We start from the raw sequence: 14,522 nt of genomic DNA, 5'->3' as shown, positions 1-14,522 counted from the left end.
CCATAGCATTTTCTAAAGCACTTCCTCAAAGAATATTTTTATGAAGGCATTGGTTTTTGCCAGTAATTTGAAGTACGTGACTACACGCATTTACTACGTGTCTGTAAACATCCCAGATGCAAACATGTGATGGGGGAGTTACACTTGGGACTCTACATTTCCCTTTGGGCCAAATCATATACATTCATATTAGTCAACCCAATGTAATATAGTTGAACTTGCATTTCAAGGTTTAAATTTTATCTCAGTTCATACTAGATCACATGATCAAGTCATGTGACAGATATGCATGCTCTAGGAATGGATATATAATATTTAGATCATATTTTTTATTTTTCTAGGCACAATGCCCTGGTACCCAAGAGAAAATGCCATGCCCTGACTTTGGATTCCTGTACTATGACAACTTCAAGTATATTGGTTTATGGTACTGTCCTAACACTTGAGAAGTTACATGAGGTACAAAGTGGACACACTTTATATAGGTGGGTGCATTAGGAATGACACCTGAGCTCTTAGTACTGTGTAAAGTTGAAAAGAGCCTTGGGGTCAACCAGAGCACCCTCCAGCCATCACAGGCACCCTTCCTTATGATCAGTCATCCCACAACCACCCAGGGTCTAATTTACCACTGTCCGGTACGGAGGGGAAGGGGGAGCATTGTCAGCCTTTCTTCTTTTGCTCAGAATGTTTCAAGTAGCCTACCAGCTATGAGGACCCTTTGCCATCATCCTAGACTCTACTTTCTAGGGAAATGAGGGCTAGCATCTTCTCTTTCTCATGATGGGATGTGTGCTGCTGTTGTTTGTTTTGGGGCCCTCACATTCCCTCTTCACTAATATGCAGCACTCTCCTCTGGCACTTGCCATTTTAATCACTCCAAAAATGTGGCATCCATTGCAGTCACCATGTGAGACGTGACCTGACATAGTGACCCAGCAAAAGTTCACTGAGGTTTTCCCAATTGAGTATCTGGGCACTGGGGTTGGACTGCCGCACAACCACTCATATATGAAGTCTCACAGCATCCACACGAGCTGCAGACTGGCCCATTCTGAACTTCTGCAGTTGGTGTTTTAAACTAGATACAAGACTTCACTTTTATCCTTGCTAAACATAATCACATCAGTCTTCAGTTCATCCATTTTTCCAGTCTATAAAGAGAATTTTGAAACACAAATTTGTTATCTAAGTGTTCCTGCCAGCTTTTCTCATCTACAAATTTTCAAAAACAGCTCCTCCAGTGAAAGGTAAGAGTAAAAATCCTTCTGAAAAGGTATTTCTACAAAGACGTTAACACGTAATTATTTTCTTCATTATCCATCTGAGCCATCAACCTGTACCTAACAAATTTTGAATCTGCTAATTTCCAAAGTGCCAGAGCCTCCTCTGAAAGATGAAAAGGTCAACATTAACATTAGCTATTGTTTATTTCATCCCCAATAATGAAAAAACTTCCTAGTAATCATTAATAGCACAAAACCCAGAAGCTCCAACATCTGTAATTTGTCCAGTCCCATATTTTGGCTAAAGATAAAAGGATCTCCTTATTTTAATTTCATATACATTCATTAAGAAGAGGTCTCTATGTTTCATGAGTTATTACAGAAGTTTCACAGAAACATAATATATAAAGATACATTAACTATGTAAATTCTATATAGGAATGTCAAGCATTTTCTTGAAACATAGACCATGCAAATGTGTGAAGCTTGTATAAACAACAAAGCAAAATTGTTAATTCTCATGCAATAAAACCAATGTAATGATCTGACTGAGGTTTCATGAAAGTAGCCATCCATCAAATGTGATTTTTAAAAACATTTGGTAAGTCAAATATTTCAGTAACTCCCAAATGGCCTCAGAGGAATAGGAATGTCACATAAGAAAAAAAACTGTTTGGATTTTTTCATTTATAATTGAATAAAGATACAGCTGGTCATTGTCAGTCTTATGTCATGTTTAGAAAAATGACTTAACGGAAGACACAAGTTAACATATATCCTTCAGTATCCTATTTCTCACATGAAAATGTGAAAAGTTACATTTGACAAAGATAAAAAAACAAAGATAAATGTGTAAATTGTTGTAACAAGTGGCCTATTGCCAAATTTATGATGTTCAAAATAATTCATAAACCAAGACCTTCCATAACTTGGATCTAAAAAAACCATTTGTTTTAATGTTGTGCAGAAATATTCTGGCTGAGTGTAGCAGTTGCCAGTCACTTTCTGCGTAGACAGCGCTTTATTGGGACAAAAACTTCTGAGTTCCTATCCCTCCTAAAGCTAAAATCACACCTAGATATTTGAGAGATAAATGGTGGGCTTTTTTCCTCTAAACATAAAAGATCTAAAAGAAAGCTTAGAAAGAAGAAAAAAAGAAGCTAGCCCCCAAATCCTGTTATTATTAATGCATTGATTGATTCATTCTACACTCATGCTAAGTGTATACACACAGAGTGGCTACCTCCAGCAGCTTACCATCTGCTAGACCCATGACATTTAGGTCACCAATGACCTCATTTAAAAAATATATTTAAAGAAAGGTTTCATTCATAATAAATCATTCCCAAGACTACTTGTCAAGGCCCATGCTTTCCACTTCCTCATGGGGGAAAAAAAAAGCAAGCATCTTTATAAGGTAATGGTTTTTCTAACTTCTGTATTTATCATCAAAATAAAGTGCGACTGTTTAGGGAAGCAAAGAATCTAGTCCGGTCGTGGGAATGAGACACTCCTTGGGCTGCGTCTTCTCTTGCTTTGAAACCAAGTTTTCCTGATCTCATCACTGGGAATTTTCCCTCATCTTACAACGCAGCACCCACAACGGTGAGAATGATTGTACAAGACCTCTGGCTATGGCGCTGCTCCGAAAGCAACAGGTATCAGGAATGATAAACAAATAAGCCCACTGGCGACTGCAGGTTACTTGCTGGCAGCCTAGAGATCAAAGGCAGCCCAAGTCAACAGGGTATTCTCCGTCCCAGCTCCGAGGGCGAGGGCGCTGTCAAACTCTGGGCGCCGGCGCTCACATCTCTCTCTCAACGAGCCCCAGAGTCTTCCTGGGGGACCCAGTGACCAGGAGGACCCACCCAGAAGCCCAGCGTTCAGGGCCACGGAAGGGCTGCAGGAAGTCGCCCCAAAAGAGCTACCTGGGCACGTGCGTAACACTCACCTGTTCACAATCTCCAGGCCCGGGAGAACGGCGGCCCCCTGCAAGTTCAGAATCGGTCCCCCGAGACCTTGAAGCCCTCCCACGCTGCGTAGCCCAGGTTGCACGCTATGTTTCCGAGTTGCTGGGCTGCGATCGCCGTTGCGAGCGGCCGCGGCTGCAGCAAGTGCGAGCTGACCGGCGAGTGTCTCCTGGCTGGCGCTCGCCCCGACTGCGGCAGGACGCGCGGGAGCTCTGCTCCGCCGGGGTCGCGGCGCTCGGCCGCCAGGATGCTGCAGTGCGGCGCTTCGGCGCCCCCTACCGGGGCCACGGGCCTGCTCCCGCCGCCGCCGCGGTGCTGCCTCCCCGCTGGAGAGCGTGGACAATCTGCCTTCTCCTGGCTTCACTAGAGTCAGATTTCCCTTATTCCCCTGCTCAGTTCCCGGCCGCTAGCTTCTTGCACAAAGACCTCTTTCTTTAGTTAAACTGTTGTGTGAGAAAGCATCACTACCTGGTGTTTTCTATTCCTGATTTTAAATGATGCTCACAGCATCCCTTTGAGGTCCGTTAATTATCCCTGCGAAACCCAAGAGGATACTGAAAGAAAGGATCAATAACTTGTCCAAGGCCAGTATCTTGTTGGAATGAGGTCCAGGTCGGATTGGAAGCTCTGGTGTGCGAGGAAGGACATAAGTACTGAATTCAATTAAAACGTATTGTTACATATTTGAGAAAGTTCCAAAAGCTTCACGTGCTCCTTTCGAGATCAGTATTTATAATTTAATCGAAGTCATACTCCATCATGCTCAAATCCTAGCAAAGATGGTTAATTTTTGTGCTGTTCTGGACCTGCTTCCACCTGTCATCTCATTTGATATTTATACCTTCCCTTGAGGTAAGCACTAGTTTCATAATTATCAGTCTTTCTCAGATGAGGAAGTGAGTTTTAGACAGGTTAAACTTGGATTTCCCAAAGGTTATCAAAGAGGCAGAAAACACCCAAGCTATTTTTTTGCCCTTCAGAATCTGAGCATTATTATCAAGACATCAGGAGGCCTCCAGAAAACCACTGTGATGTAGAGCAGACAGGGGTGTGGGCTAAATGAACGATTGGAATTACGTCCTTGGTGGAAAAGATGTAATGGGATGGGGGTGGGGGCAATTTCCAGGGCCAGTGCTGACCTGGAGACTCCCTGCAGCCCCTCGGTGCTGGCCAGGCTGAGTGGAGCAGTTAGATGTGTGGTGGATGTTGGAATTGCCGCCCCCTGGGCTGAAGTTGTCCTGTTAATTCTTTGAAAAAGCTCAGATTTTACCCTCTACGATTTTTCTGATCGTTAAGCTATGCTCCTCTCCCGGACATACACGTGGATCAGATGACCCAATTCTGTGTTAAATAGCACCCTGTTATCCAGCATCGTGTTTACATTATACTCATTTTTTTCTCATCTTCTCCACTAAATCTAACGTCCTGAATGTTGGGATATATCATGTGTATCTCTGTTTCTAGCCTCCACCATCATGCCTGACACATAGTGGGCATTCACAACACAGTTGTTGAATGAATGAAGAGAAGTAACAAGTTGTGATGGGGGATATTCGATTTTCCTTTGCATGCTGAATTTAGGATAGAATAACTGGTAAGAAATTGACCATATGGGTCTAAAGTTCAGGAAAAAGAGCTGGAAAAAGAAATTTCATGTCTCAGTATGCAGGAAGTCTTCGAAGCCAAGTGTACTGAAAGCGTTGCCTGGGTTGGTTATGTAGAATGTATAGAAATCCAATTACACAGAATTTTGTGGGATTAAGATGTTTAGGTCTCACATGTTATCTTCTTTCCGTAGCCAGCCATGTAGTCGTGGGAGGATTTAATACAAAATACCCATGAGCAAATAGATGTAGCTAGATAAACAGGTATATACATCTCCTATTTACAGAGACTTAAGTTGAACGTCCCACCTTGCCATGTTCGTCGAATTGGAATTATTGGAGCTCAAGCCAGTCCTGTTTTGTAGCAGTGCTTTGGGACGTTGTCTATGGAACTTGTTTCTCTCTATTTTCCTTCTTAGCCTGTATAGGCCAGCACTCCTCTCGCTACTAGGGAAGCGTTTATTTGCATGCACAACCTACAGCTCTTGGGGTGTACTGTGTCAAGAGAGATGAATAGCTGTTTCGGAGCCTGAAATCCAGTGTTGCAGCTTCAGCATGTATCCTGTGTTCAATGGGAGTGTTTCCTTGGTCTCAGAAGCAGCAACAAGGGGCCAGTCTCCCTTAATCCTGCCTGCTTTGTGGATCAGTAAGGACAGAGAACACTTTGTACTTATAGCTTCACAAACGTGTTTGCTGGGCAGGAATTTCCCTGGGGAGGGGTCTAGTCATCCTTCAGTCTCTTAGACTGGCTTCAGGCTTACACTAAAACTTTGAACACAAAACTAGTAGCTGAAGACTCAGTATAACCTCAAAACATCAAAAATTAGTGTGTGTGTGTGTGTGTGTGTGCGCGTGTGCATTGATAGGTGCTAATCATTGTGAATAATTCAAGTAGTAGAAAAACACAAAGAAGTCGAAAGGCACCCCCTCGATCATCCTGTGCTGAAATAACCGTTGTCAGCGTAAGAGGGCCATCATTCCAGATCCTGGAGGACACAGTCGAATCGATAGGTATGCTAAATGTCATACAGCTTTGCTAACTGCTATCACATATTTCAAATAAATAATTAAAAGCTATTTTAAGTTTAAAAATACACAAGCAGAAGATAAAGTAGTTAAAGTGAACCTTAAAAGATGACTGAACTTTAGGTCTTTATACATATAGTCATGAGATATTTGAACCTAGAGATTCCTCTAAAGTTAAATTTGTTGTATAAACTCAGATATGAATTCATTGTGTTTAACCGTATATTTGCTTATATTTACATAGTTATTTATATATTTACATGGTTTATATTTAACAATTATTTGTTTCAGTCAATATCATTTGACTTCTTACTAGTTAAAAAGGAAGAAATCAGCTCCCTTATTATGTCTCTCATTCCCTCTCCCTTCCTCCTCCACTTTTAGTTCTGTGTTATTTCTTCTTCATCAAGATTCATGTTTGTCTTTGTTCTGTAATGCCAATTCCCAAAGTGGTCTAAACTTAGTTAAAAGCAATACATTTCTTTAATTATTTCACCTCAGTTTTTCTATTACTGATTCTTTATTTGGATTATTCCATTCATTTTTTCATTAAGTAATGTTTTCAAGTAATGTTAAACAATGTTATTGCTTGATGAGTTCAATATTAGGGAAGGACAAATCTGATATGGGCCATGATTGGACTTCCTCTGACAGGACACAACTATAAAAGTTGACCAAAATATACAAAATAGCTATTTGGAAGCATAACGAAACAACCAAAGCAAGCCTGCCGCCCTTGACAGAGAGGGTACACCTGAGTTTTGTCCCACATTCACCATGTTTTCTTGTTGGGAGCATTCAAAGGGCCTCTTGCCCATGCAAGTGGAGCCCAGACCACAGGAAGAGTTACAGCCCAGGGCTACGAATGCAGCTGGGTTCAGAAGGTTAAAGTGCCACAGAGGATAGCCACAGGGAGAGAACCTCAGACATTTGCACAGAAGCGCCCTGGCGCCTTGGCGTGTCCTGGGCTGCGCATTGTCTGGTGAGTTTCTGGGAAGCCTAGTAAAAGAGCAGTTGCCTAGGGTGTGACAGCTAGGGGCAGATTTCAGAGGTCTGAGACCTGGGAAAGACACTGCAGGGGAGCCTAGCCAGAGCTTAGAGAAAGAACTTTGTGAACAGCCCGAACATTCTAGAAGTGAGGACTGTGCTTGAGGAATAACAGCTTTAATCTAGGATTAACTCAAATCTTAAATACAGGAACAAGTTAATCCACAGGTAATTTAACTGCCTGCCAACACAAAACTCAACTATCCTGGAAAAGATAATATAATTCAGAACCTTGTAGGGGAGGAACAAATTTTTCTCTGCCCTCAAAGTCCTTCTGGCTAGTCTAATAATCAAATAGATATGAGACAGATTAGGAAGAGAAATTAACCAAATGTAACACATGTGCATGTTTGGGAACCCTGCATACATGAGAGAGTCAGAGACTCCACAAAAAAATAGAAAGGGGAATTGAGGCATACAAGACATGCCGGGCCAGGGATGAGGTAACGCACCCTTGGGGGTTTCAGAAGGTGATTGTAGGATGGTAAGAAGAACAGACATTTAACAAAAACAAGCTTGCCTGGCCTTACAGATAGGTTAAAAGAAGTTATCTCTGATAATCACTTGCTATGGGCCAAGCCCCTGATTCAAGTTCCTCCAGAAGGAAGTTAAAGGAAGGGGTGGGAGTTTCTCCTGAGCCTGAAGCTAAAATTGCTTTAAGTTCAAAGTAGCCTGCATACACAGAGGTTCATGTTGGGGCAGCTCATTCTGAACGGCATCAGCTTCTGTAACTACCATCTGTAATGTCCAGCGTTAGTTGGGTTGAGCTGCCGTAAAAGACTGGGTAACTTAAATGACAGAAATTTATTTCTCACAGTCTGGAAACGTGGAATTCCGAGATGAAATTCTGGCAAAGTAGGTTTCATCCTGATGCCGCCCCTCTGGCTGGTCGGGGCCTGCCACTCACTCCTCTGGGTGCTCACGCGCCCTTGTGTTTGCACATTTGTAGAGATGAAGGAAACTTTTCCTGGATCTCTTCTGATGAAGACACTGATCCTATCACAGCAGGGCCCACTCTTATAACCTCCTTCACCCTTAACTACTTCTATAATGTTTTTCTCTCCTTATGTAATCACATGAGAGGTCAGGTCTTCATCGTATAAATTTTGGAAGGACACAAACATTCAGTCCATAACACATACAATAAAAATCACCAGGTAAGCAAGAAGCATGAAAAAGAATTACCAATAATAGTTGTTAGTGAACAAAAGTGGGCTTCGGCTCCTCACTGCCGCCAAAAGGCAAACACCAGGCAGATGCTGGTGAGAAAAGTAAAAAGGATTTATTTGAATTCTGAACAAACTGGGAGAAGATGAGAAGGTGGGGGGGTCCCTGTCTCAAAGCTCCACAAGACCCAGACAAAACGCAGCCATTCTCAGCAAGACCAAAACAAAAAGCAGTGCCCAGAATTCCAGTTCCATTTTGAAGTACCATCCTTTGGAGACGGATGTGGCTACAAAGTGGTCATGTGGGTGGCTTGGTTTGTTCCCACCTGCTGTCCAGCTTCTGGCCCCCTCCTGGAAGCTGCATGTGAAGCTGGTGCCACCATTGGCCATGTGGCTTCTAAGACCACCAAGTACCATATTGCTGGGCTGGAGAGCACACAAATGTATTGACAAATGCTCCAGCAGGTTGACAAGAGGTATAGAGACTGCCGCCTCAAAGCATGGGTCATGTGACCTTAGTGGTCACGTGGTCTATGGAGAGGACAGGCCAGAGCACCATCTGAGTGCAGGTCCTGCCCAGTGAATGATGAGCAAGAGAGAGATTTCTTTGTTCACCTGGGTTTATATTAGTCTCGGATGTGGTACAGACCAGGTGCTTTCTCAGAATGACCAATCAATCTTCCTAAACTTTTGTGTGCCTTGGGTGGGTCCACCTCCCACCCAATCCCTACTTTCCCGTGGCTAGAGTGACAGGCCTTTTTGGTCCAGCACCTCCCCCGCCATTGTTTTAGCTTCTACAGCGAAAGGGCCTGCATCCCCATGCTCCCACCCCCAATCCGGTACTAGACGCGGGTAGGAGGGCCTTTCTGCTATTATCCAATTATCTTGCTAGTACTGCTAGTGCTCAGTGTAAGAACTTCTTCATGTGGTCATCTTGCGGGGGCAGGGGGCAGGGGTGCGGAAAGCATGTGCTTGGTTTCCTGGGCAAGAGGGCCCGCCCATGGCATTTGGCGCTGCTGCACTGTGGCCTGGCTGTTTGGCTGCTCGTGTCACCTGTCCCTTGTGTTCCCCACCCTCAGTCCGCTCTCCATGGTCTAGAGAAGCTTTCTCTTGCTATCATAATGGAATAAAAGTTAATAGAAGTAAACCAACGGACACTGTAGACATTGAAGAAAGTAGACGAGGATTTCGGCATTGCTAGGACTGTGGTGCTAAAGCCAACAGAGTAAATTATAGGCAAAAGTAGATAAAACTATAAAGTATTTATGTATTTTCAACTTTTTGAGCATTTCAACAGGTAAATAGAACCCATGAAAATGATTTTGTTTTTTAAAAATCAGAGCTATAGAATGTATTTCCTGAAATGAAGAGCATTCTCTGGGGTTCACAGAAGATGGGAAGACCAGCAGACAGGACAGGAAATTCAAAGATAGGCCATTACAGAATAGCCAACATGAACTTCAGAGAGAAAAAAATGAGAAGACCGAAAGAGCATGAGAAATACAGAACATGGTCAAAATAAAAAATATATTGTTCTTTAAAAAATAATTTAAACTTAATACATACATCCTGGAGACAGTTGGGAAAGTTGGTTGAGAAAAATGGGTCCATCTCCAGCAGCAGGATCATTGCGAAAATGAATAAACGTTTTGGATTCTGCGGAGTTTTATCTCCCAGCTTAGCGCTGCCAAGATGACTTGTATACTCTTCTCTGGTGGTTGCAAATAATATTTTAGCCAGCTTGCTCATGCAGGGTGCTGATGGGAAGGCAGGAAAGTACATTGCAAGCGGCTGTCATTCACGTCAGACGCTGGGACCCAAGGTGAGCCCTGCTGCGATCAGGCCTGCTGTTCCTGCACATCAGTGCCACCCCAGGGCGGCCGGCACAAAGGGCTCGCTTTTATAAGAGCTCAGTTCCAGTGCCTCACCTTTAGCTGCCTTGCGGGCAGGACCCTTTTCTGCATTTTCACAGGTACTTTGTCTTTATGCCTTTTTCCCCTTTAGCTAGATGGTACTAGCAAGAGGCAACACTGCTGGAGCTTATTGAAGAGCAAGCACCAAAATTTACAATTTACTTTTTAATATGCACGTTGTTCACAATGTCAGAGGTGGGAAAACAAATACATAAGCTATTCCTAGGTGTTTACCAAATACCTTGAAAGAAAGCAATTTCCGTTTACCTTTTACTACTTTTAACGTTTGTAAGTAAAGTGATCTTTTAACTAACGCAAGCACTGAGAAGTCTTCAGTTCTGATACAAAGAAGTGGTTGCCGCAGCCGAGGATGGCACGAGAATAACCTAATACCAGCAGAAGAATCTAGATTATGTAATGAATCTGGAACCAGGGAGCAAAGGGCTCCTTCTCCTAGCCAAGCTGCCAGTGAGACGCTTACTCATTCTCCAACAGGAATAAATTGCAAAATAATGTCAAAAGATCTTGTGCAATATATGCAAATGTGTGTCATCATTCCTGAGTTCACAGCATAAAAGTCGCTCTCAGATGACCTATTTTTGTCGTGAAGTCTCAACTGAAAGAACCTCCTCAGAAGATGTAGATGAGGTAGAACCCACCAGTCATTTTATTAAGATCTAAAAATCAAGGAAGCAGACCTCTTAGGTAAACTATTTTTTAAATTTGTTAAAAAAAACATTAAAAAAACTGCCCATGTTGTTTGTGCAACATATAGTCTGATGAGTGCACAGCAAGAGAGGACCGACCAGCTGGCTATTCGGAGGCTTAAAGTGGCTGATCCTGGCTGGTGGAAGGGAAGGGGGATGAATACCTGACGAGAAGCCCTTGCATTACAGCATATCTTTCTTCTTACAGCATTGTGCAAAACCTGGGGACACAGTTGCCTAGTATTAACTGCTTTTCCCCTCTGACCAGCGAACCTTTGTAAGGATTGGTGTTATAAGACAATGTGGAAACATGCAGACATTGAAGCCTGGGCGGGGAGAAGGGTTGGTTTCAGAAGAGAGAGGGACAGAGGTGCAGGTTTTCTTAAAGTTAAAATACAGAAGCAAGAATCCAGGACCCAGGGACAGCCTAAAGCAAAAGCTGCTAGAGCTGAGTACATCTTTTGGACAGTTGTTCATTTTAGGAATTCCACCCTCCTTTCCACATCCTCCCAGATGCCGAAGGCCCCCATGCTCTCAGCTACAGTATGTCTGAGTGTGTATTTTCGGAGCAGAATGCTTGCGTGGCTCATCTCCATTTGTCTTCCATCTCTCACTTATACCTCCATTAAATGTACCTCCCAGGTGTCTCAATTTCTTAGCTCCTGGCTCAGTGACACAACATTTTGATAAATTAATTCCCGCCAGTTGTTAATTGGGACAATGGCATCATGGATTAAATGAAAAGCAGCATTAGCTGACATCCAGGCTTGGCCACTGAATAGCTGTGTGTCTGGGCTATGGGCCGTAATGTCTGCCACATGAGGACCAAAATGCTTGTTTTATAAAATTCTTGTGAGATCGCAATAGATAAGGTATGATATGGATTTGTGGATGGTGATCAAAGTTTAATTATTTTGGGATGGGTTAGAGAAGCTGGAGCTAACATTTAAAATGGCCAATAGTTTTCTACTTCTTGAAACATCCGTGGGCAGATTCCTTCTGTTCTAGGAAGCATGACTTGGGAGGCCCTTTGGATTAGGAGAAACCAAGACATTGTTTTAGGAAAAGAATAAAAAGAGAGGAGTGTGCTGTGTTGTGTTTTGTTTTTTTCTTGTCAAGGGCCCAAGGTTTAGTTACTGTCCCTAAGGAATATAAAGGTTGTCTCCCTACAGCCCTCTTTGCTTCCATGAATTCAAAATAGAAGTAAACGGAGCCTGCAGGGGAACATGGCATTATCAACTAGACCACATTCCTTTCGAAGGTGGAAGTTACTGAACCTGACTGATGAATTTCGATGGCCTCATAGAGGCCATAAGCTACAAAAGCAAGTAAGTATCATCAGAGTTTTGAGAGGAAATACCATAAGGAAGGAGAAAGTCTGACCTGACTGCCTGGCCTCAAAGCCAGCACCTCAACCATGTGCTACATTTCAATAGACTAGAAACAGAGCAAGAATTGAGACACCTCAAATGGTGAGATCAGTGTTTCTAACCTTGGGGAGCTGGCCATAGACTGTCAAAGCAGTGGCTGTAGGCAGGTTGGTAAGAGCTGGCTTTACATGATCCAAAGTTCCATGTGCAGATTTTGAATGTAAACTGGAAGCCACTTTTTACCATGAAGCTCTTACAGACCACGGAGAAGTTGGGAATATTTCCCCATTTGGGTTCCTCTAGAAAGAGACTAGAGCAGCAGTCTTAGTTCAGTTGGGTGAATTCTCCACACCCTGGATCATTTGCGTCAGGTAGCTGGTGCATGTAGTAGAAGCTGAATACCACTCACATGTTTGTATAGCTAAAAAAAAAACACTGGAGGGCGATGAGATTGCGGTGTTATTAAAAGAACTCTAGTTACCAGCTTAGGAAAAGCCCCCGAAGGGCAGCATTATCTTTAGACTGTATAGTGAACCATGGTCTGATTCTCAGGCGTCAGTTCTCGGAATTGACTGTGCTCAGTTGACTCACATTACTCAAACCCATAAGATGGTTGAAGTGCACACATCAGGCTCTTAAATTTAAATGGTGTGCATCAATTTCTTGTGATCAGAAAGTGTGAGTGTCCCATGCAGGTCACTCTCTTTCTTGTATATCTGGCGAGCAAAATAGCATTCACCAGGATTCTAAATGATATAACATTGGCAGAGATATTTCACCTGGAGTAGACCATAGAAAAATTTTCAATTTTAGTTATGTCTTTATATTATTTTTCTTATTAAATTAAGAAGTGCGGACCAGCTGTGCATATGCAATGGGAGGGGTTTCTTTGTATATTTAACATGCACCATGTCCCCAGGCAAGGGATCCCAGCTTCTCTGTCTTCCCCTTTACTCTCTTCTGTTCTCTTTCCTTAGGGAGGATACAATAAATTTGATCAGGCAGCTTGATACTGCTACAATACAATTCTATACCCAGCTTGGAGCTAAAATACTTTTCAAACTCCTATCAACATCCAGTTACAGACAATGTATTATTGGTTTCTTATCATGTCCATTATTTGTTATTGCAGATATTACTGGTTTAGCTTGCAGACGATGAATTTATTTCCCTTACGCCCAAACTTTCCACGGGACACCTCAGTGCTGCTTGCCTGGCTAGGAGCCTTGCTAAGGTCACTCTACAACATAAAGGTTGGGATACCAGTTTTAGCATTGTTCCCTTTTTGTGGTATATTTATCAACTAAATATACTTTTATTAGGCAGAGACACTACTGACATAGATTGACTTATTTAAGAAAATACCTGCACACATTAAATAATCATTAAATCCATAGAATCGTGTTAGAGTTGTGTGTCCTGTAGATTGACTGTTTAGAGTGCCCACACTCTCCCCATGGTGGAGTCAGGGATACCCTGTCCAGAGCCTCAGCCTGGCTCATTTCCTGCAGTCCACGGATCACTATGTGCCTGATCTCTAGTGTCGGAAAAGGAACAACAGGCCCCACATCACCAAACCAAGACTTAATACCTAACTTGACGACAGTTTCAGCCTCCCGAAGAAATGAAATCTTAAAGCAGCCCATCTGAACTTACCTGGACAGCACTAGTGAAGTGACCTGTAGGACAGACCCCTGCTCTCCTAGCAGGAGGGTCAGGGTCTCTGGGCCACATTGGAAAAAGAGTTGTCTTGGGCTACACATTAAATACATCACAACACATAATCACACAAAAACATTTCATAATGTTTTAAGTAAAGTTACAATTTTGTGTTGGGCTGCACTCACAGCCATCCTGAGCTGCATGCGGTCCGCAGGCCGCAGGTTGGACACCCCTGCAAGGAAGGTGGCTTCGACACAACCAGGCTGCTAGTGTAGCTTCCTCATCCTGCTCCCTTCTGCTTATAAAAGTCTTCTACTTTGTACAGCTCCTTGGAGCTCCTTTCTATTTGCTGAATGGCATGCTGTCCTAATCATGAGTCAGTGGATAAAGCAAATAAGATCTTTAAAATTTACTCAGTTGAATTTTTTTAACACAAACTTTTAAGAAGCACTTTTGAAATTTGACTTTCATCATCATCCATTACCTTGAAACATTCTGTAGGAAATGACCTTTAGTCTAAGGAGATTAAGGTGTTTCTTTTCCGTGAAGCTTTCACAGTGATGAGGAGGGAGGTTTCCCACCATCCCTTTCACAGCTGTGGCTATTCAAGGTAGAAAATTCTCTAGCAATTTTGCTGGAATAAAAAGAGTTTGGGGTTTGGGTGCTCCCTGGAAGACATTGCCCTTTACTAATCTAAACCTTCACTTTGCAGTGAAGTGACCTTATTAAGTTACTTATTAAGTTACGGAAGTATCCTCAGGCTTAGCCTATGTGGATAAAAACCATGACAAAATTTTACTATTAATATGTGGTGGCAATATCCTTATGTTA

General features: G+C 42.7%; 1 protein-coding gene and 1 long non-coding RNA gene across 3 annotated transcripts in view; both read right to left on the bottom strand.

The window, feature by feature from the left end:
• Window positions 1–3,313, bottom strand: part of RERG (RAS like estrogen regulated growth inhibitor) — a 101,764-nt gene extending 98,451 nt beyond the window's left edge. For both annotated transcript variants that reach the window (XM_028533430.2, XM_036019313.1), the window contains exon 1: window positions 3,178–3,313. The gene's annotated coding sequence lies outside the window, so the exon portion shown is untranslated. The remainder of the gene's footprint in view (window positions 1–3,177) is intronic.
• A 6,042-nt stretch (window positions 3,314–9,355) lies between these two features.
• LOC118498744 lies at window positions 9,356–13,811 on the bottom strand. The gene is made up of 3 exons (XR_004901209.1): window positions 13,686–13,811; window positions 9,606–9,796; window positions 9,356–9,497 (listed from the first exon to the last, which is right to left on the bottom strand). It is a non-coding gene; the product is annotated as an uncharacterized LOC118498744 (long non-coding RNA).
• Between the last annotated feature and the right edge of the window lie 711 nt (window positions 13,812–14,522).

The sequence above is a fragment of the Phyllostomus discolor genome, chromosome 2, assembly GCF_004126475.2.
Source record: "Phyllostomus discolor isolate MPI-MPIP mPhyDis1 chromosome 2, mPhyDis1.pri.v3, whole genome shotgun sequence".
In the NCBI taxonomy this organism is placed as follows: domain Eukaryota; kingdom Metazoa; phylum Chordata; class Mammalia; order Chiroptera; family Phyllostomidae; genus Phyllostomus; species Phyllostomus discolor.
This window is presented reverse-complemented; position numbering and strand designations above follow the sequence as displayed.